The 26,992-nt window shown below is 34.3% G+C and overlaps 1 long non-coding RNA gene, 16 other non-coding genes and 1 pseudogene across 32 annotated transcripts in view; all 18 read left to right on the forward strand.

Annotated features, from left to right (window-relative positions):
* Positions 1 to 26,992, forward strand: part of LOC140640485 (uncharacterized) — a 106,889-nt gene that overhangs the window by 49,262 nt on the left and 30,635 nt on the right. For 9 of the 16 annotated variants that reach the window (XR_012037220.1, XR_012037231.1, XR_012037229.1 and 6 more), the window contains 19 exons: positions 1,843 to 1,906; positions 4,611 to 4,652; positions 5,723 to 5,797; positions 6,668 to 6,729; positions 7,585 to 7,650; positions 8,351 to 8,429; positions 9,457 to 9,537; positions 10,392 to 10,460; positions 11,335 to 11,419; positions 13,163 to 13,291; positions 13,899 to 13,967; positions 14,864 to 14,939; positions 15,828 to 15,912; positions 16,808 to 16,891; positions 18,332 to 18,416; positions 19,517 to 19,598; positions 23,474 to 23,637; positions 25,530 to 25,615; positions 26,313 to 26,396. This is a non-coding gene — a long non-coding RNA (uncharacterized lncRNA). Of the gene's footprint in view, positions 1 to 1,842; positions 1,928 to 4,610; positions 4,653 to 5,722; positions 5,798 to 6,667; positions 6,730 to 7,584; positions 7,651 to 8,350; positions 8,430 to 9,456; positions 9,538 to 10,391; positions 10,461 to 11,334; positions 11,420 to 13,162; positions 13,292 to 13,898; positions 13,968 to 14,863; positions 14,940 to 15,827; positions 15,913 to 16,807; positions 16,892 to 18,331; positions 18,417 to 19,516; positions 19,599 to 23,363; positions 23,638 to 25,529; positions 25,616 to 26,312; positions 26,397 to 26,992 lie in introns of all 16 variants that reach the window. The other 7 variants (XR_012037228.1, XR_012037230.1, XR_012037219.1 and 4 more) reach the window with 6 other exon arrangements.
* LOC140640751 (small nucleolar RNA SNORD113/SNORD114 family) lies at positions 467 to 540 on the forward strand. The gene has a single exon (XR_012037388.1). It is a non-coding gene; the product is annotated as a small nucleolar RNA SNORD113/SNORD114 family (small nucleolar RNA).
* LOC140640761 (small nucleolar RNA SNORD113/SNORD114 family) lies at positions 2,681 to 2,753 on the forward strand. Its single transcript, XR_012037395.1, has one exon. It is a non-coding gene; the product is annotated as a small nucleolar RNA SNORD113/SNORD114 family (small nucleolar RNA).
* Positions 5,170 to 5,244, forward strand: LOC140640721 (small nucleolar RNA SNORD113/SNORD114 family). The gene has a single exon (XR_012037360.1). It is a non-coding gene; the product is annotated as a small nucleolar RNA SNORD113/SNORD114 family (small nucleolar RNA).
* Positions 6,095 to 6,169, forward strand: LOC140640726 (small nucleolar RNA SNORD113/SNORD114 family). Its single transcript, XR_012037365.1, has one exon. It is a non-coding gene; the product is annotated as a small nucleolar RNA SNORD113/SNORD114 family (small nucleolar RNA).
* LOC140640733 (small nucleolar RNA SNORD113/SNORD114 family) lies at positions 7,036 to 7,110 on the forward strand. Its single transcript, XR_012037372.1, has one exon. It is a non-coding gene; the product is annotated as a small nucleolar RNA SNORD113/SNORD114 family (small nucleolar RNA).
* On the forward strand, positions 7,984 to 8,058 carry LOC140640729 (small nucleolar RNA SNORD113/SNORD114 family). The gene has a single exon (XR_012037368.1). It is a non-coding gene; the product is annotated as a small nucleolar RNA SNORD113/SNORD114 family (small nucleolar RNA).
* Positions 8,983 to 9,054, forward strand: LOC140640752 (small nucleolar RNA SNORD113/SNORD114 family). The gene has a single exon (XR_012037389.1). It is a non-coding gene; the product is annotated as a small nucleolar RNA SNORD113/SNORD114 family (small nucleolar RNA).
* Positions 9,885 to 9,959, forward strand: LOC140640716 (small nucleolar RNA SNORD113/SNORD114 family). Its single transcript, XR_012037357.1, has one exon. It is a non-coding gene; the product is annotated as a small nucleolar RNA SNORD113/SNORD114 family (small nucleolar RNA).
* On the forward strand, positions 10,788 to 10,862 carry LOC140640731 (small nucleolar RNA SNORD113/SNORD114 family). Its single transcript, XR_012037370.1, has one exon. It is a non-coding gene; the product is annotated as a small nucleolar RNA SNORD113/SNORD114 family (small nucleolar RNA).
* LOC140640724 (small nucleolar RNA SNORD113/SNORD114 family) lies at positions 11,778 to 11,852 on the forward strand. Its single transcript, XR_012037363.1, has one exon. It is a non-coding gene; the product is annotated as a small nucleolar RNA SNORD113/SNORD114 family (small nucleolar RNA).
* Positions 14,304 to 14,377, forward strand: LOC140640764 (small nucleolar RNA SNORD113/SNORD114 family). The gene has a single exon (XR_012037398.1). It is a non-coding gene; the product is annotated as a small nucleolar RNA SNORD113/SNORD114 family (small nucleolar RNA).
* Positions 15,282 to 15,356, forward strand: LOC140640722 (small nucleolar RNA SNORD113/SNORD114 family). The gene has a single exon (XR_012037361.1). It is a non-coding gene; the product is annotated as a small nucleolar RNA SNORD113/SNORD114 family (small nucleolar RNA).
* On the forward strand, positions 16,260 to 16,334 carry LOC140640717 (small nucleolar RNA SNORD113/SNORD114 family). Its single transcript, XR_012037358.1, has one exon. It is a non-coding gene; the product is annotated as a small nucleolar RNA SNORD113/SNORD114 family (small nucleolar RNA).
* Positions 17,812 to 17,886, forward strand: LOC140640715 (small nucleolar RNA SNORD113/SNORD114 family). Its single transcript, XR_012037356.1, has one exon. It is a non-coding gene; the product is annotated as a small nucleolar RNA SNORD113/SNORD114 family (small nucleolar RNA).
* On the forward strand, positions 18,944 to 19,015 carry LOC140640738 (small nucleolar RNA SNORD113/SNORD114 family). Its single transcript, XR_012037376.1, has one exon. It is a non-coding gene; the product is annotated as a small nucleolar RNA SNORD113/SNORD114 family (small nucleolar RNA).
* Positions 25,732 to 25,809, forward strand: LOC140640734 (small nucleolar RNA SNORD113/SNORD114 family; annotated as a pseudogene).
* On the forward strand, positions 26,714 to 26,788 carry LOC140640750 (small nucleolar RNA SNORD113/SNORD114 family). The gene has a single exon (XR_012037387.1). It is a non-coding gene; the product is annotated as a small nucleolar RNA SNORD113/SNORD114 family (small nucleolar RNA).

The following is a 26,992-nucleotide window of genomic DNA, read 5'->3' on the forward strand; positions in this document are numbered from 1 at the left end:
AGTAGAATTAACCCATTTCAGCACAACTGAGATGCATTTTGTTTTTGAGTGGAAGGCATTTAATTAATATTAATATTGATAATGATATTTCATATTATTTCTAAACCACAGTTGATTGAAGCATTTGCATTTTGATAGAGATCCAGGCTATTAACTGTTTAGAGGAAGGAGCTCTCAGAAGGTAGAGCATATTGCTTGTATTCTAGATGTGGGATGCCCTGTGGTTTTTCATTGTTGATTACACCATGATTAAAACTGGACAAATGAAATGAACATGGCTCAATCATGGAACATTTTTAATGATGGCATTGATATGAAACAAGGTTCCTGTGGAGACCTAGTATGAAAGCTTTGTGAGAAATCAGTCTAGAGACAGATCATAGTTGTATTGAGTATCTTGCTCTGGGAGTTGGTGATCCATGGGAAAATGAAGGTAGAAATGAATGAAGAAAAAGAGTGCCAAGTGTGGACCAATGATGAGATTGGAGGGTGTCTGAATCAAAAATTTTGATTAAAGCCATCTGTGACTCTGAGGTCCATAATTAAAAAGTGGCCTCATTTTTTCCTCTATGGAATTGAGCTTAGGGCAGAAGTTCAGAGTGTTCAAGTGTCTTGATTATGGGCATACACACTTTATGGATATAGATTGAATTCTTGTAAGTAAATTATGCAAGAATAAATTAAATAAATATTAAAAAGTAAAAATAAATCTGAGCATAGACAACTATGAGAGTATGTAATGAAATAGAGTTTATTATTATTATTATACATTTCTGTGGCACTGAATTCTAGTGAAATCTATTTCTAAAGGCTGTTTCCCCTTTTTGGAATGAATGGGTAGGCAGAAGTACATAAGACTCAGTATCATTGTTTGATATAGGTGGTTATTTGCTGGTTAGTTGTTTTTTATTTTGAAAAGAATAAATTGCATATATAAATAAGTCATTAAATACTTAATTGGAAAAAGAATGAGCATAGTTCATATTAGAATGTGCCTTAGGAACTGAGTTATTATTAATCTCCCTCTGTTTACTGAATTTTATTAAAAAGAAGGAGAAACAGCTCATTTTTAAAGCTTTATGGGTAATATAATAGGTATGGAGGCAAAATAATGTTATTCAGGTTTCCTGTCTAATATTAGTTAATTCCCAAATATTGATGAATTGTTACATTTGAGTAGATTAAGTCCTAATCACAGTTTTTAAAAGGGGGATATAAAACATGGCCTAGTAAAGAGCAAGAGTAAGGATTAATCTGTCTGTACTATTGGTCCTCTCTTCCTGGCTTGGGAATGGGTATATAGACACTTGCATATGAAGAGCATTTCTATTCTGAGTTGTTCATGGGTTTACCATTGTGTGTGTAAACGTGTGTGTGTATATTTAATATATTTAGTATGTTTAAATATGTGATCAAATATTCCATAAGTCACTCCATAAAAGAATAAATAAAACAGTGAACAGTTGAATTAATATATGAGGAGGGTCAAGCATAGATCTTGGTGAGAATATGCCATGAATCACAGATTTAAACTCATCTATTTCTACATAAATTGAATCCTTCAGAAAAAAAAAAGATTGTCTAGGCTCTTGCCTATGTGAGTAGGAGGTCTCTAGACAGATATGTGCAATGGTCAGAGTTTCTATTTTTGTGTGATGAACATTGTATTATTTAAAATTTATAGTCAAATAAATAAATAAGAAGTGATGTTCTTGGGTCAGTGATGAAAATGAGAAGTGAATCAAATTTCCTGATTAATCTTGTATCATACAACTATTGTCTTTTAAATCAATCTAAATCTGAACTGTTCATTCTTTTGAATATTGGCACTTGACTCCACAGAATGAAGACCATGGTTGATTTAATCCGTCTTTGCTGATGAAGATCTTGGCTGCTACCTTTGTGGGTAAGGAACCTAATGACTAAGGTAAATAATAGTCAAAAGATCTTGTCAACAGGGGTGAATTTTTCATTAGTGTTCACTGAATTACTTATATTAAGCTATACGTAGATCAATGATATGAATGTGCTGTGAAATAAAGATTATGCTTAATCCAATTCAGTACAATTGTGGTTAAAAATAAGATGGAAGGCATTTTATTCATTTTCAAAGTAGGTGAATAATCCATCTTATTTTTGTAGTGCATTTGACTTAAGCATTTATCCAGTAATAAAATCTAAGACTGTGCTGTTCACTGTGGTTGCTCCTAGCCACATGTGGCTGTTTAAATCTAAGATAATTAAAATTCAATGAATTTTAAATTCAGTTCTTCAGTTGCATTAGCCACATTTCAAGTACTTAGTAGCTCCGTGTGGCTAGTGGTGACTGTGAGAGAGAGTGCAGTTATAGCACATCCATATTATGATGCAAAGAATTATTGGATAGCTTCTCACTGAAGGAGTACATAGAAAGATTGAAGATAGTTGGAATAGAATGCACATGAAGCTGGGATGTTAATTGATCGATACATACCTAGCTGAGGGCCCCTGCAAAAAAAAAAAAAGTCCTTTGGGAAAAGGTCTAGTTATGGGAAAAGAGCCTGTAAGTAGACTTTGGTCATATCCAAGGACCTTGTTCTTGGCTTTTTAAAAATTCATGGATATTGATTTTATTACTGTTGGTGGATCAGTGAATGGATCAATAAACAAAGGTATAAATGAAGAAAAAGATTGCTTAACCTGGATCAATGATGAGTACCCTGGGGTGTCTGAAATCAAGGATTTTGATTAAACCCTATGACTCTGAGGTCCATTACAAAAGATTCCTCTCTGTTGTCTCTATGGGAAATGAGCTTATTCTAGGAGTTAAAAATACTCAGGAGTTTGTTCTTGGGCTTTTGAGTATTGTATTTTCAGTAAATCAATGCATGAATAAATCAAGAAATAAATAAATGAATAAAGACAAAATGGGTTATTCTTGGTCCAAATAGGAGAGTATGTAATATAATATATGAATATAAAAATCATTGTTAATAAATTTCTGAAGCACTGAGTTCCAGTAAGGTAAATTGATTAAATCTGACCCTTTTGGGTAAAGATAATTTAGATAAATGGATGTAAGAACTCATGTTGTATTTCTGGGTTGGGTTGTTGGTTTTTTGTTTTACCCAGAGAAGAGCAAAACATTTACTTAAAATTAATTATTGATTAAGTAACTACATAATTGAGAGAGGGCTTACACATGGACTTATGTTGAGAATGTGTCATATGACCAGTTACAACTAATCCAGTGATCTTCACTATGTTTTAATTTAAAAAAAAGGAAAAATTATCTGATCTTTTTTCTGTGCCTAAGGAGCATATGGGCATGCATTAATATTGTCTTGTTTCTGTGGAGTCACACATATTAATATTATTATAAATATATAAAACAATAAGTTAACATTTTTTAAATGAATCATGGCATCTTTTCTTTTTTTTTAAGATTTTATTTATTTATTCATGAGGGACACACACACACACACACACACACATACACACACAGGCAGAGGCACAGGCAGAGGGGGAAGCAGTTTCCCTGTGGAGAGCCCAACGTGGGACTCGATCCCAGGACCACTGGGATCACACCCTGAGCCAAAGGCAGACACTCAACCACTGAGCCACCCCGGCGTCCCTAAGTTAACATTGTAATCAATTATTTGGACCATGAGGAGCATGTGTTTTGAAACGAGGAGAGAGATTAATCAATCCAGTTCTACACAATTGCTTTCCGGATAAAATACTTATACTCTTAAGTTTTAGGAATGGTGAATATATACATATATTTTAAAGATTTTATTTTTTTATTCATGAGAGACATAGAGAGAGGCAGAGACATTGGCAGAGAGAGAAGCAGACTCCCTGCGGGGAGCCTGATGTGGGACTCCATCCCAGGACCCCAGGATCATGCCCTGAGCCTAAGGCAGACGCTCAACCACTGAGCAACCCAGGTGCCCCAGGGAATATATTTAGATAGGATTTCTTTTTTCTGGCTTGGTGCAATTTCTTTTAAAAAGCCTAAGATAAATGACTCCATACATAACTATGTTCCTACATAAATATATAAAGATGGGACAAGGATGCACAATTGTTGAGAATGTCCTAGAATCTAGGATTCAGATTAATCTAGTTCTTTCATTTCTTTCTTTTTTTTAAAGATTTCATTTATTTATGAGAGAGAGAGAGAGAGAGAGAGAGAAATGCTAGAAGCATGATGGGGACTCAATTCTGGGTCTCCAGGATCACGCCCTGGGTTGAAGGTGGCACTAAACCACTGAGCCACCCAGGCTGCCCCAACCAAGTTCTTTCTAAGCAAGATTCATTTAGCAAAAAGATAGAGCTCTCACTTGGCTCAGTAGAGGACACAGAAACAGATATGAGTAGTAGTCATGGGTCTTATTCTTTTATTTGGTGTTGATTTCAGAGAAGTTCATTATGTCAGTTAAGTGTATTGCTTGGATCAATCAAGAAATAAATATGCTTTTCTGAGTTTTAATACATAATAAGCACTAAAGTTTATTTGTAATCATTTATTGTTGACTTGAACTAAAATATCTGAATCTAGGCTCTTCTATATCTGTCATCTGTATCATTGAATCTCTGTGTTTTTATATTTGCTTTATACTCTACAGGATGGATGCATGATGAATCAATTATGGAGTGTAGAAACTTATGTAAGTAACAGTCGAGATAATTGCTTCTGGTTTGGCGGTCTGTCATGGGTGTTAACTCCATTATTGAAAGGGAATAAATGGCTGCATATACAAATAAAATGAATGAAGGTCATGTGTGGGCCAGTACAGCACATCTGTGGTCAATTAAGGAGAAAAAAACAGGACCATTTTATTCATTTTCACAGTTAGTTATTCAATTAATTAATGTAAAATGAATTATTCAATTTTAATTTTGAGTCACAGTTGATTTAAACCTCCCTTTATTTATGGAGACATAGTTTGGTCACATTCAAATAGTAAAATGGGGTTAATATGAAGTATTATATTAGTCTATATAGTATGGAAAATTAATGAAAGATATATGTTAGTGGGATATAATTCTATACAGAAATGTTAGAGATATTCAAGGATCTTGTCTCAAGTTTTCATGACCTTTATGAATTTTCTTATCATTAGGAAATTGATCAATTAAGCATTAAAACATGTGCACATGATTGAAGATAATAAGGGCCAATCCTGGACCAATGATGATGACTGGTGGAGTATGAGTCATGGATGATGAATACTATGTAACTGGAACTCTGAGGTCCAACACAATAGGAAACAGTCTATACCTTCTGCTGTAAATGATCCAATGGACAGATGCTAGGAATATATAAGGATATCCTTAATTTTTGTGTTCATGGAATTTGATTCTGTTATTGTAAATAGATCACCAAAAGAATCAAACAAATACATAAATAAAACAGGAAAGTGAAGTATTATCCAATTATGAAAATATATGATGAGTCCAGAAATGTTATTACTAAATATTAAAAAACACTGAGTTCTATTAGGAAATAAATGTCCTAAAGATATTCTCTCTTTGGCTCAGGTTGATATGTACAGCGTAAATCATAGCCCATTTTCTTCTTTGACCAGGGCCTTGTTCAATGTTGTTTGTTACCTCAAGGAAAAAAACATAACAATTTAATACATACCTAAATGACAAATAAAATGAAAGGAGGCATGCAAGGATAAATGGAGAGAATATTTCAAATCCTTTTTATTATCTGTTTTTCTACTCTCAGAATGGATGCTCCCGGCCAATTTAAGCATCTCCATGATCATGAGCTCTCTGGTTCCCTAGGAGCATAGAGACCAATGTGAGTATGGTCAAAGTCTTTGTCTTGGTTTGGATCGTTGTTAAAGGATCCAAAAGGGCCAACCATGGCCCCATGATAAATACGGCATTGCTGTGAACACTGTTGTTGATGATTGCAAAATTAAGAATGATTAATGAGAGATATAATCAAGGTAGCAAATGATCCTATAGATAGCTATTACAGATACTTAAAAATCTTGTTCTTAAGTTTTTGTGATTCAGAGTTAAGTTACTAATGAAATGAGGAATTAACCAACAAACAAATGTAGAAATTAATGGAGGAGAAGAGGGCCAGTTCTGGACCAATGATGACAAAGGGTGGCGTATGAGTCATGGATGATGAATATTACGTGTCTGAAACTCTGAGGTCCGACAAATAAGAAATCTAGTGCGTTCCTTATGTTGGAAATAATCCTATGGACAGATGTTAGGAATACATAAGGATTTTGTTCTTTCACTATGTATACCTGGTTTTGATTTCATATTTATAAATGGATCAATGATAGAACCATAAACAAATATATAAATCAGTAAATATAAAAAGATGAAGTATTGTTAAACTAAAAAAAGTAGTGAGGCAAGAAATACTATTAATATTAATTGAAATCATAGAAGTCCATTAAGAATTAAATGGACCAACTGTGTTACCTCTGAGCAGGCATCATATAGGCATTGATTAATAATAGTCACTTTTGTTGTCACAGACCAGTCTCATGGGCAAGGTTGTTCATTTTGTTAGGAGGAAAATATGTAAATATTATGAAAAATTAATAAACAATCAAATGGCTGAGTAAATTAAATGTGAAAGCAAGGCTAAAGGGAGAGAATATCTCAGTCTTTTAAACCATCTCTTCTGCTTTATACTCCTCAGAATGGACACACTTGAGATGATTCTCTGTGGTTGGCTCCATTGTTAGGAACAGAGACATGAATGTGAGTAATAGTTACAGTGCTCTTAGTTTGAATGGTTATTTTTTAAAAAGAATATTCACTGTTTTAATAAGATATATTTTGTATAAGCAAAGAAGGCCAACTATGGCCCAGTGATAAATTATTATATGAAACATTGAGGATAATTAATATAAGAAATATACTGATTTGGTAAATGATTGTATAGGGATATTTAGGGTCCTTATTCTTGTTTTTTTTTATTCATAGGTATTTGTTTTATTATTACCAGGGAATTGGTAAATTAATTCATAAATAAATATTGATGAAAACGAAAAAGAGGCCCAGGCTTGGATCGATGATGATGGCTGGTGGCGTATGAATCATGCATAATGAATGATACGTGTCTGGAACTCTGAGGTCCAACAAAGAAAATCTGGTCTACTGCCTCTATTGGAAATGGCCCTATAAACAGATGTTAAGAATATATAAGGACCATGTTCTTGGTCTTTTTGTTCATGGATTTTGATTCTATTATTATAATTGGATATATTAAAATTATAAACAATTGATCAATAAATATAAATAAGTAAAATATTGTTCCATTATGAAAATGTGTCACAACATAAGAGAATCTATTAATATGTATTAAAAACACTGAGCCGATTAAGAAAGACATGGTTCAATGGTGTGACTTCTTCGGCTAATGTTGAATCATTGTTCCTATTCTGGCTCAGTGACAAATTTGATGTTTATTTTCTTAAAAAAATATTAATAAATGTTATCCCAAAATAATAAATGCCTAAATTACTCACTAAATAAAAGTTGAAATGGATTAATGGAGAGATAATGTCTCTCTCTCTCTTTTTTTTTCTATCTACTCTGCTCTGTACTTCTCAGAGTGGTCACACAAGCTGATTAAAGCACCTTTCATTATTATGAGTTCTATAGGATATGGAGACCAGCGTGAGTATAAAGTTCTTATCTTATTTTTGGTAGTTGGCTTAGGATGTTAATTGTAATATTAAGAAATATTTAAATATAATAAAAAAGGCCAACCACAGCCCCATGATAAATAGAGAATTGACATGAAACATTATATTGATTAACTGGTATTTGCAAAATTGTAGATGATTAATGAAATACATATTCAAGGAGGCAATGATTCCATGGTCAGATGTTAGGGATTCTTAAGGGTCTTATTTTTAAGTATTTTTGCTTCATAGATGTTTATTTTATAGTCATTGATTTATTGATATGTTGATCAGTAAAGAAATGTACAAGGAAAAGGGCCAGTGCTGGACTGATGATGACGGCTGGTGGCGTATGAGTCATGGATGATGAATACTACGTGTCGGGAACTCTGAGGTCCAACACAACAAGAAATCTAGTCTTTTTTCTCTGTTGGAAATGACTATATTGATAGATATTAGTAATGTACAAGGATCATGTTCTTGGTCTTTGTGTTCATGGATTTTGATTCTTTTAGTATAAACAGAGAAGTGAAAGAATCAATAATTCAATCTAAATAAACATGAATAAGTGGATTGTAAATTATGAAAATTAATAAATACCTAAGTGGCTGAGTAAATGAAATGTGGAAAGCAAAACCAATGAAGAAAAGGCCTAATTTTTTTTTATATCACCTGTAATGTGCATTTCTCAGAATGGATCCATTGGACCTGATTCTTCCATGGTCACAAGATGTCTGCTTGTCTCTATGTGTTTGGTACATAGAAAGAAGGGTGAGTTTTTATGGGTATATACTCTGGATTTGAAAAGTATGAACTATAATAAAGCCTCCATGGTCCACTGATAAATATGGAATTATATTTTTTTAAAATTTTTATTTATTTATTTGATAGTCACAGAGAGAGAGAGAGAGAGAGAGAGAGAGAGGCAGAGACAGGCAGAGGGAGAAGCAGGCTCCATGCACTGGGAGCCCAATGTGGGATTCGATCCCAGGTCTCCAGGATCGCGCCCTGGGCCAAAGGCAGGCGCCAAACTGCTGCGCCACCCGGGGATCCCCAATAAATATGGAATTAATATTACATTGCATTACATTGATTAGTCCCTCTATGAAACTCTGAGGATGATTAATCAAGGAAATATATTGATGTAGTAAATGATTCTATGGACAGATAGGGATTTTTTAAGGCCTCTGTTCTAGGTTGTTGTTGTTGGATTCATTTTCTTTTTTACTTCATAGGTATTTATTTTATTACTATCAGATAAATTGATTAATTGATTAATTAATAAACAAAGGTAGATGACAGCGGGGAAAACAAAGGCCAAGGGTGGTCCAATGATGGTGGCTGATGGCGTATGAGTCATGATTAATGAGTATGCGTCTGGAACTCTGAGGTCCAGCAAAAAAAGAAATCTAGTTTATTGCCTATGTTGGAAATGATCCTATAGACAGATTTAGGATTTCACAAGGATCTGGTTCTACAGTCTTTGCATTAATGAATTTTGATCCTATTGCAGTAGGTGAATCAATAGAAGAAAAAATGTAGTAAGGCAAGAGTGAGAGAGAAATAGTTTGCAGGTAATACCTCTAGATAAGAATGTTATAGGTAATATAAACAATGGCCAATATTCTTGTTCTGAGTTAGTGGAAAGTTCAATGTTTGTTTTCCTTAAGAAAAAGTTAAATGCATATTACCCCAAATTAATATGCAGTTTAATTACTGAGTAATGAAATGTAGTGCAAGGATCAATAGAGGAAATATCTCAATCATGTTATTGTCTACTCTGCTTTCTACTTTTTAGAATGCACACACTCAAGGTGGTTTAAGTAGTATGCCTCGACCAATGATCTCTGCATTTGCCTGTAGGAACATGGATACCAACGTGAGTCATAGTCAACATTTTCATCTCACTTTGGGTGGTTTCTTTAGGGGATTCTCTGTAATATTTGAAACAAGTATTCAGTGTAAGAGGAAAGACCAACCATGATCCAGTCATGAAATTGGAAATGTATGAAACATGATGTTGATTAATCTACTTATACAACAATGAAGATGATTAATGGAAGGTATTTCAATGATGCAATGATTCTAAAGAAAAATGATAGGGTTACTGAAGGCCCTTGTCCTTGGGCTTTTGTGAGTCATAGATATTTATTTAATCACCAAAGTGAATTGATGAATTGATCCTTAAAAAATGCATAGGAGAATAAAGAAAAGGAGGCTTGTGCATGGACCAATGATGACAGCTGGTGGCGTATGAGTCATATACGATGAATGCTACGTGTCTGGAAGTCTGAGGTCCAACACAATGTTCCTGTGGATCGGTGTTAGGAAAATACAAGAATATTGTTATAGTAATCATGGATTCATGAATTTCTATGTTATTCATATAAATGAATGGGTCACTTCTAGAACCAATAAATAAACATGTAAGTAAATAGAACCATGGAAGAAGCCTTGTCAATTATGTATATATATATATATGCAGTGGAGCAAGAACTACTATTAATATAAACTGAAGAAACCAATGCAGGTTAAGAGATAAAATGGACCAAGGGTGTTCCCTCTTTATCTAAGGATCATAATGTTACATTTATATTTATGCTAATATATGTGTAGAAATTATGAAAAATAAAAGGTACCTTTATGATTGAATAAATGAAATGAGTAAAACAAGGATCCATTTAAAGAAGACTTCAATTTTTTTTATTACCTGCTCTGCTCTGTACTCCTCAGAATGGGTGCACAACTCCAGTGGGCTGAAGCATCTCCTGCGGTCACAAGCTCTATGTTGCAGAGACGAATGTGAGTAATAGTTGTGTGTCTGCATTTGCAAATTTATTGTTTCAAGTATTCACTGTATTATCAAAAGTATGAAATATAATAAGAAATGTCAACCATCAGGAATGATATATATGGGATTGGTCTGCTGCATTGTATTAATCCATATATAGAACTTTGATGATAATTAGTGAAAGAGATATATCAATGTGGTAGATGATCCTATAGGCAGATATAGAATATTCTTATTCTTGGGTTTTTGTGAATCATAGAATTTTAGGAATTGATATTAGTGAATTCATGAATTGGTCAGTGAACTTATGCAGTTAAGAATGAAAAGAGGCTCAGGTTTGGACCAATGATGATAGTTGGTGGCGTATGAGTCATGGATGATGAATATTATGTGTCTGAAACCCTGAGGTCCAATAAAAAAAGAAAGCTGATCTGTTGCCTCTGTTTGACATGGTATTTTAGACAAATATTAGGAATATAGAATAATAATTTTCTTGCTTTGTGTTTATGAGTTTTGGTTTTACTGTTAAAAATGGCCCAAAGAGACAATAAGTGTACAGTTACAAATAAGATAAAGAGAGTGAAACATGTTTGCTCTTAGTATATGTGGTGAGGGGATAAAAGCTATTAATATATATTTAAAATGCTACAGTTCATTAAGAAATGTAAATGTTTCACGTGTCTTACTCTTTGGCCAAGAATGATTATATAGACAATGAATATAAAAATTCTTATTTTATGTTAGTGTTAGGTTTGACATTTTTTTTGAGAAAAATAGTTAATATGATCCCAATTCACTGCATTCCTAAATGACTAACTGAAGATAAAATGTGTGGATCAATAGTCTCTCATACCATTATTGTCTGTTCTGCTTTGTATTCCTCAGAATGGATACACTTGAACTTACTTAGGCATTTGGCTGTGATCAGGTGCTCATGGATGCCCCTGTGTGTGAGAGCATGAAAGCCAATGTGAGTGACAGATTCTTCTCCTGGTTTAGGTGGTTTGTATAGGATATTCAGTGTCATATTAAAAATTCAAGGATTTCCAAACATAGCTCAATGATACAATAAACAATACAATGATACAATAAAATTGGTGTTGACAATAAACATTATGGTAACTAATCAATATGTTCCACAATGAAGACCATTGGTCAAATAAATATATTCAGTGAGGCAAAAGGTTCTATAGACAGATGCCAAAGATACTTAAGTATCTTGTCCTTGAGTTTTGTGATTCACAGATACTTATTTTATTATTATTATTGACTTAATAAATTGATAGTAAACAAATGTAAACAAGAATGAAGAAAAGGAGATCCAAGCATGGACCAATGATGACAGCTGGTGGCGTATGAGTCATATACAATGAATGCTATGTGTCTGGAAGTCTGAGGTCCAGCCAACACAAAGATATCTAGTCTAGTCCCTCTGTTCACAGTGTTCCTATAGACAGAGGTCAGGAATATACAAGGACTTTGTTCTTATTCTTTGTGTTCATGAATTTTTAGAAATATTATAGAAGTATTAATGACAGAATAAACAAATGAATAAATGAGCAAATGAATAAAGATGAAGAGGGTTAAGTATTGTTCATTATTAAAATATATAGCAAAGAGAAATATTAGTAGAAGAATGGATAATAAATGAATGAAATTTACTTTACATTTTTGACTAAGGGTAATATAGACAGCAATCAGTAATACTCAATTATTGAGTCATGGAAATAAAGGGTACAATATAAAGAATATAGTCAATGATATCATAATAGCATATTGAGTATAGCATAATGTTTAGAGATGTTGGATCATGTATTGTACACCTGAAACTAATGTAGCACTGTGTCAACTGTACTCAAATAAAAAGAAAATTAAAAAAAAAATTAAATTCAATTTAATTAACATATAGTGTATTATTAGTTTCAGAGGTAGAATTTAGTGATTTGTCAGTTGCATATAACACCCAGGAGTCATTATATCACATGCCCTCCTTCATGAGCATCACCTAGTTACCCCATTCCCCATCTCACTCCCTTCCAGCAACCCTGTTTGTTTCTTATGATTAAGAGTCTCTTATGGTTTCTTTCCATCTTCTTTTCTTTTTCCTTCCCCTATGGTCCTCTGTTCTGTTTCTTAAATTCCACATATGAGTGAAATCCTATGGTATTTGCCTTTCTCAGACTGACTTATTTCACTTAGAGTAATACCCTCTAGTTCCATCCATGTTGTTGCAAATGGCAAGATTTCATTCTTTTTGATGGCCGAGTAATATTCCATTGTGTGTATGTACCACCTCTTCTTTATCCCTTCATCTGTTGATGGACATCTGGGCACTTTCCATAGTTTGGCTATTGTGGTCATTGCTGCTATAAACATTGGGTTGGGGATCCCTGGGTGGCGCAGTGGTTTGGCGCCTGCCTTTGGCCCAGGGCACGATCCTGGAGCCCCGGTATCGAATCCCACGTCGGGCTCCTGGTGCATGGAGCCTGCTTCTCCCTCTGCCTGTGTCTCTGCCTCTCTCTCTCTCTGTGTGTGACTATCATAAATAAATTTAAAAAAAATTATAAAAAAATAAATAAACATTGGGTTGTAGGTGACCCTTTGAATCAACATGTTTATAAAATCCTTTGAATAAATACCTAGTAGTGCAATTGCTGGATCATAGGATAGCTCTATTTTTAACTTTTTGAGGACCCTCCATACTGTTTTCCAGGGTGGCTGCGAAGGAATGAAGTAGTGCTGCGATGCAGATGTCCCTTGAAAACATTGTGCCAAGTGAAAGAAGGCATATGGAAAAGGTTACGTCATGCATAACTCCATTTATATGAAATCTCCAAAGTAGGTAAATCCATAGGGCGAGAATAAAGATTGGTAGTTGCCCAGGGCTTGAGGCAGGAGGAGGAGGACAGACTGCTTAATGAATATGGGATTTTATTTTGGAGTGATGCAAGTATTTTGAAACTACATAGAAATGGCAGTTGCACAATATTGTGAAAATACTGAATGCTACTAATTTGTTAACTTTCAATGGCTAATTTTATCTCAATTAAAATGAGAGATCTTTATTTTTTATTTATTTTTTTTAATTTTTATTTATTTATGATAGTCACACAGAGAGAGAGAGGCAGAGACATAGGTAGAGGGAGAAGCAGGCTCCATGCTGGGACCCTGATGTGGGTTTCGATCCCAGGTCTCCAGGACCGTGCCCTGGGCCAAAGGCAGGCGCTAAACCGCTGCGCCACCTAGGGATCCTGAGATCTTTATTTTTAAAAGTCCATTATTAAACTGAGAAACTTGCATGTTTAATGTTTACTTTATGAAGGTTAAATAAATATTAACCATACATTAGTAAATATCTAAATGACTACATACATGAGTGGTAGGAACTTTGGATCAATGGAGAGAATGTCTCAATCTTTTTATCATTTGTTCTAACTGGTACTCTTCAGAATGGAACCTCGAGCGGTCTGGCTGTGGTCAAGGTTGTCATGCTGCTTCCGTGGTGGAAAGAGACCATGGTAAGTAATGGTCAAAGTTGTCATCTTATATTGGGTCATCTGTTTATAGGTATTCATTGAATTATTAAAAAGTATGAAACATAATTTTAAAAAGTTAGCTATGTCCCAGTGAGAAATATATCAATTGTAATGTTGATTAATCAATAATGGCAATATAGAGGTTGATTAATGAGACAGAATCAGTCTCTGTGGGAAATGATTCTATAGAGAGATTTTAGAGATCTGAAAGGATCTTCTTGGATTTTGTGAATCATGTGTTTATTTTATTGTTATTAATGGATTAATGATTTATTTGGTATCAAGGTAGAAATGAATGAAGAAAAAGAGACCCAAACCTGAACCTTTGATGGTGACTGGTGGCATATGTATCTGGATGGTGAATAATATGTGCCTGGTATTCTGAGGTCCAATATAAGACATAATTAGTCAGATCCTTCTTTCGGACATGCTCCTGTAGACAGATACTAGAAATATACAAAGATCACGTTCTTGCCTTGGTTTTATCAATATAGATTTATTATTATAGATGGATCAATGATAGAACCATTAATGAGATATAAATAGACAGATAAAGAAAAAGAGAGTGAAGCATCGTCCAGCTGTGAATATATGTGGTAAGGCAAGAATAATTATTACCAAAAATTGAAAACATTGATGCCCCTTAAGAAATAAATTGATTGAGAGTGTCCTCTCTTTGGCTAAGGGTCATAGAAACTCACAAGTAAGAGTCAATTTTAGTTTTTAGGTAAGTCTCAAATTTGTGGTGGTTCCTTTTATTAAGAGAATGAAAATTAATAAATACCTAAATGATAGAGTGAATAAAATATGAAAGGAAGGATCAATTTAGATGAGATCTCTGATCTTTTTTATCACATGCTCTGCTTTGTATTCCTCAGGATGGACATCCCAAAGCTGGTTGAAGAATTCTTGGTTACAATCTCTATGATTGCATCTCTGATTACAGAGACCAGTGTGAGTAATAAGTCTTATGTTTTCATTTGACAGGTTATAAAAAAAAGGAGCATTTACTGTATTATTAATAGTGTGAATATAATTCGAAAGGCCAATCATGGCCAATGATAAATATGTGAGTATTACCAAGCATTATATTTATTAATGCATTTATGATAGATTAAGTATAATTAATGAAAGGTTATATCAATGTGATAAATGATTCTCTGGACAGATGTAGAATATTCAAGGTTCTTATTCATCATTTTTTGGTGAATCATAGGGTTTTTAAAAAAATGACATTAGTGAATTAAGGAATTAGTGAAATAATATATAGAATATGAAGAGAAAGGGGCTTAAATATGGACCAATGATGACGGCTGGTGGCGTAGGAGTCATGGACGATGAATACTACGTGTCTGGAACTCTGAGGTCCAATGCAAAAAGAGATACAATCTATTACCTGTCTGAAATTATCCTATAGACTGATTTTAGGAATGCAAAGGGACCATTTTCTTAGATTGCTTTCCTGAATTTTGATTCTTTTATTATCAATGAATCAATTTAAGAATCAATGCACAAATATTAAAAAGTAAAAATGAAGAACATAAAGCATATGCACTCTTAGTATATGTGGTGAGGCAATAAGAACTATTCAAAGATATTGAATATACTGAATTCCATTAAGAAAAATAAATGGTTCATGTGCTTTACCTCTTTAGTGAGAATAGAGAAGTTCTTATTCTGGGTCAGTAGCAAGTATTATTCATTTTTTAAATAGAAAATTAATAAGCATGATTGCAAATTAATATATTTCCAGATGATTGACTCCATGTAAAATGGAATGTGCAGAACACGGGAGACAACATTTCAATCTTGTTCTCACCTATTTTGCTTTGTGCTTCTCAGAAAGAAAATACTTGACCCGATGTAAGCATCTGCCATGTTCAGGCGCTCCAGGCTAGCCTCTCTGTGTGGGAGCATGAAGCCCGATGTGCGTAATAATCAAAGTTCTTTCCTTGCTTTGGAGGGTTTGTTTAGGGTATCACTGTAATTGTTTAAAAAGCATTCAATATAAGAAAAAAGACCAAGCATGGTCCAATGACTAAGTTGGAAATGTATGAAACATTATGTTGACCATCCTACCTTTACCACAATGAGGGTGGTTAATGAAGAAGTTTATTTAATTAGCCAATGATTCTAAAGAAAAATGATCGAAATACTGTAGGCTTTTGTCCTTCCACTTTTGAGATTCATAGATATTTATCTAATTACCATAGTGAATTGATGAATTGATCCTTAAAAAATGCATATGAGAATAAAGAAAAGGAGGCTTGTGCATGGACCAATGATGACAGCTGGTGGCGTATGAGTCATATACGATGAATGCTACGTGTCTGGAAGTCTGAGGTCCAACACAATGATCCTATGGATACATGTTAGGAATATATAGACAGTGTTCTTGTCATTTTGGATTTATGGATTTCTATATTATTAGAATACATAGATCAATGATAGAACCAATAAAAAAATCTATAAATAAAAAGAGGATGAAGACTTACCAAGTATGAATATATTTGGTGAGGCAAGAAATCCTTTTAATGTAAACTAAAGAAACTTGAGAAATTAATGGACCAAAGGTGTTATCTCTTTTACTAAGGATCATGTAGACACTGACACTAATAAGCAGTATCCAATTTTCTAAGCCTGGGTCATTTTCGAGTTGAGGATATTAATTTTGTAATATATATGTTTATATTTTCATATGTATATATGTTGTGAAAAATTAACCAATACCCAGATAACTGAAAAAATGAAATGAGGAAAACAAGGACTAATAGGGTTGAAGTTTCAATTTTAATTATCTGCTCTGTGTTAACACTCCTCAGAATCGACACACTCCAGCTGATATAAGCATTTTCCATAGTCAAAAGGTCTGTGATGTCCTGTGTGTTCTGAGCATAGAGATGAATGTGAGTAAAGGTTAAAGTTCTTGTATTTGTTTAAATGTTTTTAAAAAAGGTATCTGCTGTATTATTGAAAGTATGAAATATAATTTAAATCCCTAGGGACACCTGGGTGGCTCGGTGGTTGAGCGTCTGCCTTTGGCTCAGGTCATGATTCCAGGGTTCTGGGATCAGGTTCTACATCAGTCTCCCCATGGGGAGCCTGCTTCTCCCTCTGCCTATGTCTCTGCCTCTGTGTCTTTCATGAATAAATAAATAAAACCTTTAAAAATAAAATAAAATAAGTGAGAAATATCAGAAAGGGAGACATAACATGGAAGACTCCTAACTCTGGGAAACAAACTAGGGGTGGTGGAAGGGGAGGAGGGCAGGGGGTGGAGGTGACTGGGTGGTGGGCACTGAGGTGGGCACTTGATGGGATGAGCACTGGGTATTATTCTGTATGTTGGCAAATTGAACACTAATAAAAAATAAATTTATTTTATTTTATTTTATTTTTATTTTTATTTATTTATGATAGTCACACAGAGAGAGAGAGAGGCAGAGACATAGGCAGAGGGAGAAGCAGGCTCCATGCACCGGGAGCCTGACGTGGGATTCGATCCCAGGTCTCCAGGATCGCGCCCTGGGCCAAAGGCAGGCGCCAAACCGCTGCGCCACCCAGGGATCCCAAAAATAAATTTATTATTAAAATAAAAAAAAACCCCTAAATATGGGAACTGGTAAATATGGTATATAACACTTGCTAATGCATATGTGAAGTATTGATGATCATAAGAGATCTAACAATGTGGCAAATAATCCTATAGGCAGATGTACAATATTCATTGGATTTTTGTGAATCACAGGTTTTAAAAATTAACATTAGTGAATTTAGTAGTTAGTGAAGTAGTATACAAGAGAATGAAGAAAACAGGGCTCAGATTTGGACCAATGATGACAGTTGGTGGCGTATGAGTCATGGATGATGAATATTACGTGTCTGAAACTCTGAGGTCCAATAAAATAATTCTATGGACAGATGTTAGGGAAAGAAAAAGGACCATTTTCTTGGTTCATTTTCATGAATTTTGATTCTACTGTAATAAATGACTCAAAGAAGAACCCATATGCAAGTACAAATAAGATCAAGAGGGTGAAGCATATCTGCTCTTAGTAAAAATTATTCACATTTATTGAAAATACTGAAGTTTATTACAAAATGTAAATGGTTCAAGTGTCTTATCTCTTTGGTTAAGGAGGATATAGACAGTAAATAACAGCCCAAATTCTTATTCTTGCTCTGTGTCAAGAGCAAGATATTGATACTGTTTGTTCAGGGAAAATTAATAAATATGACTCCAACGTGCTGTATTTCTAAGTGACAGACAAAATGAAGGTAAAATAAGTGCATCAGTAGAGTGTCTCTCCATCTTGTTATCATCTGCTCTGCTCTGTACTCCTCAGAATGCATGCACTCCAGCTGCTATAAGCACTTCCATGGTTACGAGCTCTCTGGTTGCATCTGTGAGTTAGGAGCATAGAGACCAATGTGAGTAATAGTCAAAGTTTTTGTCTTTTCCTGGTTTCTTTTTTTTAAAAAAAGGTATTTACTATATCATTAGGAAGTATGCAATATAATTAAGGGCAACTATAGCCCAGTGACAAATATGGAATTGATTATATTGATTAGTAGGGGTTGATTGTAGTGATTAATGCATTTGTATAAAATATTATAATTAGGGCAGCCCAGGTGGCTCAGCGGTTTAGGGTCGTCTTCAGCCCAGGGTGTGATCCTGGAGACCGGGGATGGAGTCCCACATTGGGCTTCCTGCATGAAGCCTGCTTCTCCCTCTGCCTGTGTCTCTGCCTCTCTCTCTGTGTCTCTCATGAATGAATAAATAAAATCTTTAAAAAAACAGTATAATTAACAAAAGTGATAATCTTATGGACATATTAGAGATATCAAGGCTTTCTTTGCACTTTTGTGAATAATAGCATCTTAAAATTATTATTAGTGAATTAATGAATTAGTCAATAAACAATGTAGCACTGAATGGAGAAAAAGAGGGACATTATTGGATCGATGATGACCACTGGTGGCGTGTGAGTCATATACAATGAATATGTGTCTGGAAGTCCGAGGTCCAACAGAAATACAGTCTAGTCCACCACCCTGTGTGAAGTGATCTTATAGACAGATATCATGAATACAGAAGGATCCTGTTTTGGGTTCATGTTCATGCATTCTCTATTTTTATAATTGGATCAATGAGATGATCAATAAACTGTATAAAGATTATGGTCATAAGGCATGTCCAATTATAAAAACACCTAGAGAGACAAGAAATAACTATGAATGTGTGTTGAAAACACACCCTTATCCACTAAGAAATAAGTGATACAAACAAAAGTGTTGCCTCTTTGGCGAGTGACTGCATAGGCAGTGTTAAATAGTAATGGTTAATGCTCCTATTCTGTGTCAGTGGCAAGCTCACTATTATTCATTTACTAGGAGAAACTAAGTAAACAGGTACCCTAATTGCAAATTCCCTAAATGACCAACTAGATAAGAGGTGGGGTGCAAGGACCAATGGAGATAATAAGGTCTCAAGCTTTTTCTTTTCATCTGCTCTGCTCTTTACTCTGCAGAATAGACGCACGCTGATTTAAGCATTCTTCCATGATCGCAAGTTCTATGGCTACATCTTTGTGTTGGAGAATGGAGACCAATGTGAGTAATAGTCAATGTTCTTGTCTCAGTTTAGGTGGTTTAAGGATATTCACTGTATTGTTAAAAAATGTAAAATATAATCAGTGAATGCCAACCATGGCCCTAAAATGCAGCTAATATGAAACATTGTGTTCATTAATGCATATTCAAAACATTGAGGTCAGTTAATGAAAGAAATGAGTTGCTGGGGGTAAATAATACTATTGACAGATGTTACACATTAGTCCCTGTCAACCATGCACTAATAATAAAGTGAGAGGTTAAAATGAACATGTTGGCTAATCTATACATTCAACACCGAGGTCAGGTAGCAAAGTCTATCTAGACTATTTGCCCGGTAGAAAGTGATTTTATGTACAGATATTAGGGATGTTAAAGTTTTCAAAGCCTCATGAGCATTTTTTATTATTAGTGAATTAATGAATTAATATCTAAACAAAATCATGGTTCAAAGAAGAAAAAGAGGGCAAAATCTGGACCAATATTGAAGACTAACTAGTCCGAGAAGAGGCAAGTATGAATAAGGCTTATCTACAACATTGTGATCCAGTGCAAAAGGAAATCTAGTCTATTGCTTCTGTTATAAATGGTCCTATAAGCAGTTGTTAGAGATATCCAGGAATATTACTATTGGGCTACTGAGTTTCACAAATATTGATTGTTTATTAAAAATTAAGCAATGCAACAATAGCTAAAAGCATGAATAAATGAGGGAAAAATAGGTCCAAATGCGGTGTGATTATAGCATATGTAATGAAATTAACATCATTCCAAATTCATTTCTAAGGAACAGAAATCCATTAAAAAAATATAAAGGCATTTATACCTCATCAGAAGGGACATAGGGACAGATGTGTGTCATTGTTGATGTTCATGTTCCATGCCATCTTTGGATTGCAAGTGTTTTTGTTTTTTTCAGTTGAGAAATAGGGAAAAAGTTTATATAATGTCATCAACTAACTATTTTAAAGAGGGTCAAGCATGAACCAGTGACAAAATTAAGTCATATAACAAGATATGATCAATCCAATTGGCTTCACTATGTTCTATTGGTGATCATTCCTCAATGTATATGTAAATCAAATGTCACATTGTATACTTTAAATATATGCAATGTGTTTATCAATAACTTCTCAGTAAAGTTGGAAAAGAAGTATATAGTCCTTTGTCATTTATTATAGTGAGTACCTGTACACAGTTATTATTATTATTATTACTACTATTATTATTTTTGTACACAGTTATTATTAATTAGTGTTATAATCTTAAGTTTGTATATAACAGTACACATTTTATCATTATAAATTAATAAATAAATTAATAAGATAAAAAAGAGGACAAAACACGTGGCCAGCAATGAGCATGGGGTGATACATGATTCAGTAGTTCTACTCATGTTTTGTCCCTCCAAGAAACAAATCTCAGTTCTCTCCAAGTTGATTTAGGGGAACTGTGCAGATGTACAATTAGCATTTCTATTCTGGGTTTCTGGGAAGTTAAAGAACTTTCATTTTTTTCAATGGTTTTCATTTTTTAAAAAAAGTGAATAGTTTGTCAATTTTTTATGAATTAAAGTTTGAATGAATGAATGTTAAAGCGATCAACAAATATTTATATGCATAAATAAAATTAAAGAAGACCAAATATGAGTCTATGGTGGAGATATGTGGCAAGGTTTATGAAGTAACCAATTTCAGTATGATTTTTTTTAAAGGATTGAGGATTTTACATTCACATTCTTTTTTTTTTAATTTTTTAAAATTTATTTATGATAGTCACAGAGAGAGAGAGAGAGAGAGAGAGAGAGGCAGAGACACAGGCAGAGGGAGAAGCAGGCTCCATGCACCGGGAGCCCGATGTGGGATTCGATCCCGGGTCTCCAGGATCGCGCCCTGAGCCAAAGGCAGGCGCCAAACCGCTGCGCCACCCAGGGATCCCACATTCTTTTTTTTTATAAATTTATTTTTTATTGGTGTTCAATTTGCCAACATATAGAATAACACCCAGTGCTCATCCCATCAGGTGCCCCCCTCAGTGCCCGTCACCCAGTCTACATTCACATTCTTAAGTATCTAATTTTCCATCTTAGATTTGCACCACAGTTTATAATCATTCTTCTGTGGAAAAGATCTAAGTTGTTAAATCAATGAAACAACTCATAGAAAGATGTAAGGTACAGTCTTTGGAATGAGGAATGGATAGTGGGTTCATGAGTGTACCTATATCTTTAAAGAATGTACAAGTTAAATGAAAATGTATGGAGGTTCCTCAAAATATTAAAAATAGAACCACCCTATGATCCAGCAATTGTATTATTAGATATTTGCCCAAGGATACAAAAGTGCTGATTTGAAGGGGCACATGCACCCCAATATTTATCACAGCATTATCTACAATAGTCAAAATATGGAAAGAGCCCAAATGTCCATCGACAGATGAATGGATTAGGAAGTTGTAGTAATAAGTCAATCGGAGAAGGACAAACATTAAATGGTCTCATTCATCTGGGGAATATAAAAAATAGTGAAAGGGAATAAAGGGGAAAGGAGAAAAAATAAGTGGGAAATATCAGAAAGGGAGACAAAACATGGAAGACTCCAAACTCTGGGAAACAAACTAGGGGTGATGGAAGGGGAGGAGGGCGGGGGGTGGGGGTGACTGGGTGGCAGGCACTGAGGTGGGCACTTGATGGGATGAGCACTGGGTGTTATTCTGTACATTGGCAAATTGAACACCAATAAAAAATAAATTTATTTAAAAAAAGGAAGTTGTAGTAAATATATACAAAGGAATATTACTCAGCCATAAAAAAGAATGACATCTCGCCATTTATAATGACATGTATGGGGCTAGATGGTATAATGCTAAGTGAAATAAGTTAGCCAGAGAAAAATACCATATGATTTCACTCATATTAGAATTTAAGCAATGAACCAGGTGAACCTAGGGGAAAATAGAGAGAGCAGCAAACCATAAAACAGACTCTTAACTCTAGAGGATAAACTAAGGCTTGCTAGAGGGGAAGTAGGCAGGGGAATCGGCTAAGTGGGGGATGGGTATAAGGAATACACTTCTTGTGATGAGCACTGGGTGTTAAATGTAAGTGATGAATCACTAAATTCTACACCTGAAACTAATATTACACTATCTGTTAACTAACTGAAATAAAAACTTGAAAAAAAGAGCCAAGCAAGGACCCATGATCTGAATGGAATGCATTTTGAATGTGTCTTCTGATTAATTCATTTCTGCAGTACTGAATTTCTTTTAAAAAGGAGATTTGGTATATTACTTCTGTGGGAATAAGACTATAGCTAGACTTCAGTAATTTGCAAGAATCTAATTATAAGGTATATGTGGATCCTGGGAATTTAGTACATTATTCTAAGGGAATAAATAAAAAAAATCAGTAGATGATAAGTAGATAGATAATAGGTAGAGAGATAAATGATGGTAGGTAGATAAAGAAAGTAATTAATGCTAGAAAAAATGTTCTGAGGTTGAAATTTTCATTTATATAATTGGGAAATTCTGTAGTGTATTAAGAACTCAGTATATTAAAGGTGTTACCTCTCTGGGTGAGCTGACTATAAGGGCAATGGTTCTAAATCTTGAGTGAGTACCACAGTCACCTGAAAGGCTGGTTAAACTATAGATTGCTGGCCTTACCCTCAGCATTTCTTTGATTATATTTAATACTTTTTTTTAAAGTTTCTTTTTCAATTACAGTTAGTTAACTAACATACAGTGTAATATTAGTTTCAGGTATACAATATAGTGATTGCATACAACACCCTGTGCCCATCACAAGTGCACTCTTTCATCAACATCACCTCTTTAGCCATCTTCTCCCCCAATCCACCTCCCCTACTCAGGATGATTTTAAAAATAGACCAAGCCTCGGTGTCCATTGAAAGATGAATGGATAAAGAAGATGTGGTGTATATATACAATGGAATATTACTGAGCCATTAGAAATGATGAATATCCACCATTTGCTTCAACGTGGATGGAACTGGAGGGTATTATGCTGAGTGAAGTAAGTCAATCAGAGAAGACCAATCATTATATGGTTTCACTCATATGGGGAATATAAAAAATAGTGAAAGGGATTATAGGGGAAAGGAAAGAAAATGAGTGGGAAAAATCAGAGGGGGTGACAAAACATGAGAGACTCCTAACTCTGGGAAAAAAACAAGGGGTAGTGGAAGGGGAGGTGGGGGGGAATGGGGTGACTGGGTGACGGGAACTGAGGGGGGCACCTTGACAGGATGAGCACTGGGTGTTATACTATAGGTTGGCAAATCAAACTCCAAAAAAAAAAATACATATAAAAAATAATAAAAATAAAAAAAATAGACCAAGTCCATGTTACTCATTTTTATAGTTCTTTTGATTTCTGTTTCAGGTTTTTACTAAACATTCTTTAACTGATAAAGATCTTAACCACTTCTACTATGAGGTAGAAGCACATAGGAGATGTAAGAGGTAGTCAGTGTTTTAGTTCTGGTGCAAGTGGTGACTATATATAAAAAGGATATGCAAATTATATGAAAAAGGGCAAGCCATGGACCAGTGATGTGAATGGAATACATTCTGAACTATATTTTATGATTAAAACATCTATGACCTACTAAAGTCCATTACAAAAAGAGATTTAAGTGTTTATATCTGTGAGACTGAGCCTATAGGTTTCAGTAATATTCAAGGATCATGTTCTTAGCCTTTGGTGCTTCATGGATTTTTTTTTTGTTCTCATAATGAATAAATGAGAGAAACAAATATGTCAGTGCATAAAGATGAAAAGGGTGAGGAGGCATAGCCAACTATGAATATATGGGTTGAGGCAAGAATTACTATTAATATAACTTGGAACAAATGGAATTCATTAATAAATGGGTCAGGAGATTACATTTTGGCATAAGGATGATACAGATGGTGATATGGAATAGTATGTGTGATTGCTTTTTTTGTTTTATGTAAATTCAGATTAGTTAACATATAATGTATTATTAATTTCAGGGGAGAATTTAGTGATTCATCAGTTGCATATAACACCCACTGCTCATTACATCAAAATGTCCTTAATGCCCATCACCCAATTTCCCATCCCCTCACCCACCTCCCCTCCAGCAATCCTCAGTTTGTTTTCTATACTTACGAGAGATGGTATATGAGGCATGGACGATGGAAAATAAATATCTAAAACTCTGAGATCCAACATAATACATAATTAGTCCATTCCCTTTTTTTGTACATGATCTTATGGACAAATATTAGAAATCTATAAAGGTCATATTCTCACTTGGATTTATAGCTTAAATTTATTATCATCAATGGATCAGTGTTAGAACCATTTAAGAAATATAAATAAATAAAGAGAAAATGAAGCACTGTCCAATTATGAACGTATGTTGTGAGGCAGGACGTATTTCTCTTTCTTCAGTCTCATTGTTAGTGTATAGAAATGCCACTGACTTCTGGGCATTGATTTTGTATCCTGCCACACTGCCAAATTGCTGTATGAGTTCTAGCAATCTTGGGGTGGAGTCTTTTGGGTTTTCTATGTAGAGTATCATGTCATCAGCAAAGAGGGAGAGTTTGACTTCTTCTTTGCCAATTTGAATGCCTTTTATGGCAGGACGTATTATTAATGACAAAAACACTGATGCCTAGTAAGAAATAAAAGGATCAGAGTATTACTTCTTTGGCTAAGGATTATGTAGACACAGGTAGTTAGAAATCAATTTTTCAATTCTGAATTGGTTCCAAGTTCAAGGTTTTTCCCTTTGTTGATAGGAAAAACATACATATCTATAATGAAAAATTAATACACATGTAAAACATTAGTAAATGACATGTGGAAAGGAAGGGTAAATGTAGATAAGGGCTTAATTTTCTTTATCCACTGCTTTGCTCTGTACTCCTCAGAATGGCCGCACTGAGGCTGATGTAAGCATCTTCCATGGTCATGAGCTCCATGTCTGCACTTATGCATTAGGAATGTATAGACCAACGTGAGTAAAGTCAAAGTTCTTGTGTTGGGTTGGGTGGTTTGTTAAGAATATTCCCTGCATCATTAGTGTAAATTAATAAACAACTTAGAAGTAAACAAAGAGAAAGAAGCCAATCCTGGACCAATGATGATGACTGGTGGCGTATGAGTCATGGATGATGATGAATAACATGTGTCTGAAACTCTGAGGTCCAACGACACACTACTGTCCATTCTCTTTGTTTGAAAGGATGCTATAGGCAGAAGTCAGGAGTATATGAAGATCTTGTTTTGGGTCTCTGTTTGTTAATGCATTTTCATTCCACAATTATAATTGGAGCATTGAAATAGTCACTAAACAAATATATATAAATATAAATAAATAAAGAGGAATATGGCATGCTCTAATTATAAAAATATGTAGTAAGGCAAGAAATAGTATTAATAAATTTGAAAACACTGTGAAGTCTAAAAGACAAATAAATGTTACATGACTGTAAAATCTCTGGCTGAAGATTATATAGATAAATAATAGTTGATGCTCATTTTCTGGGTTGAGGACAAGGCCTAAGTTGTTCATTTTCTTAAGAGAAAATGAAATAAATATAGTATGCTTCTAATTAATGATTGTCTAACTGAAAAACGAAATACAAAAAAACAAGGATCAATGAAGATTAGTTTGCAATTTATTATCATCCTCTCTGCTTTCTACTCCTCAGAATGACACACACAAGCTTATTAAAGCATCTTCACATGTAGGAGCGCCGTGGTTGCATCTGTATCTTAGGAGCATGGAGAACAATGTGAGTAATAATGTCTTTATCTTGGATGGAATATTTTTTTAAATTACTCTATTATTAAAAAGTGTTTAATATAATCAAAAAGTCCAAACATACCAATATCAAATATCATCGATGTGAACCAATATGATGTTAATCCACATGTGAAACACCGAGTTCAGTTAATGAAAGAGTTTGTCTTCAGTGGAAATGATTGTATGGATAAATGTTAGGGATCGTCAAAGATTTTATTTGTGATTTTTTTGATGACATGTTTATTTCTATATTAGGCAGTTAATCGATGAACAGATGCAGATGACAGTAGAAAAAAGAGCTAGTCCTGGAGCAATGATGGTAACTGTTGGCCTAAGAGTCTTGTGTGATGCATACTCTGTGTCTAGAACTCTGAGGTCCAGCACAAAACAAATCCATTTCATGTTGTTGAAATGGTCCTATTCAGATGTCAGGATATACAAGGCTCTTGCTTTTAGTCTTGGGTTTTATTCATTTTCATTCTATAAAAATAATTGGGTCAGTGAAAATAGCAATAAACATATTACAAATAAATAAAGATAATAGGAGTAAAGCTTGTCCAATTATAAAAATATTTGGTGATATTT

This window comes from Canis lupus, chromosome 9, assembly GCF_048164855.1.
Source record: "Canis lupus baileyi chromosome 9, mCanLup2.hap1, whole genome shotgun sequence".
Classification (NCBI taxonomy): domain Eukaryota; kingdom Metazoa; phylum Chordata; class Mammalia; order Carnivora; family Canidae; genus Canis; species Canis lupus.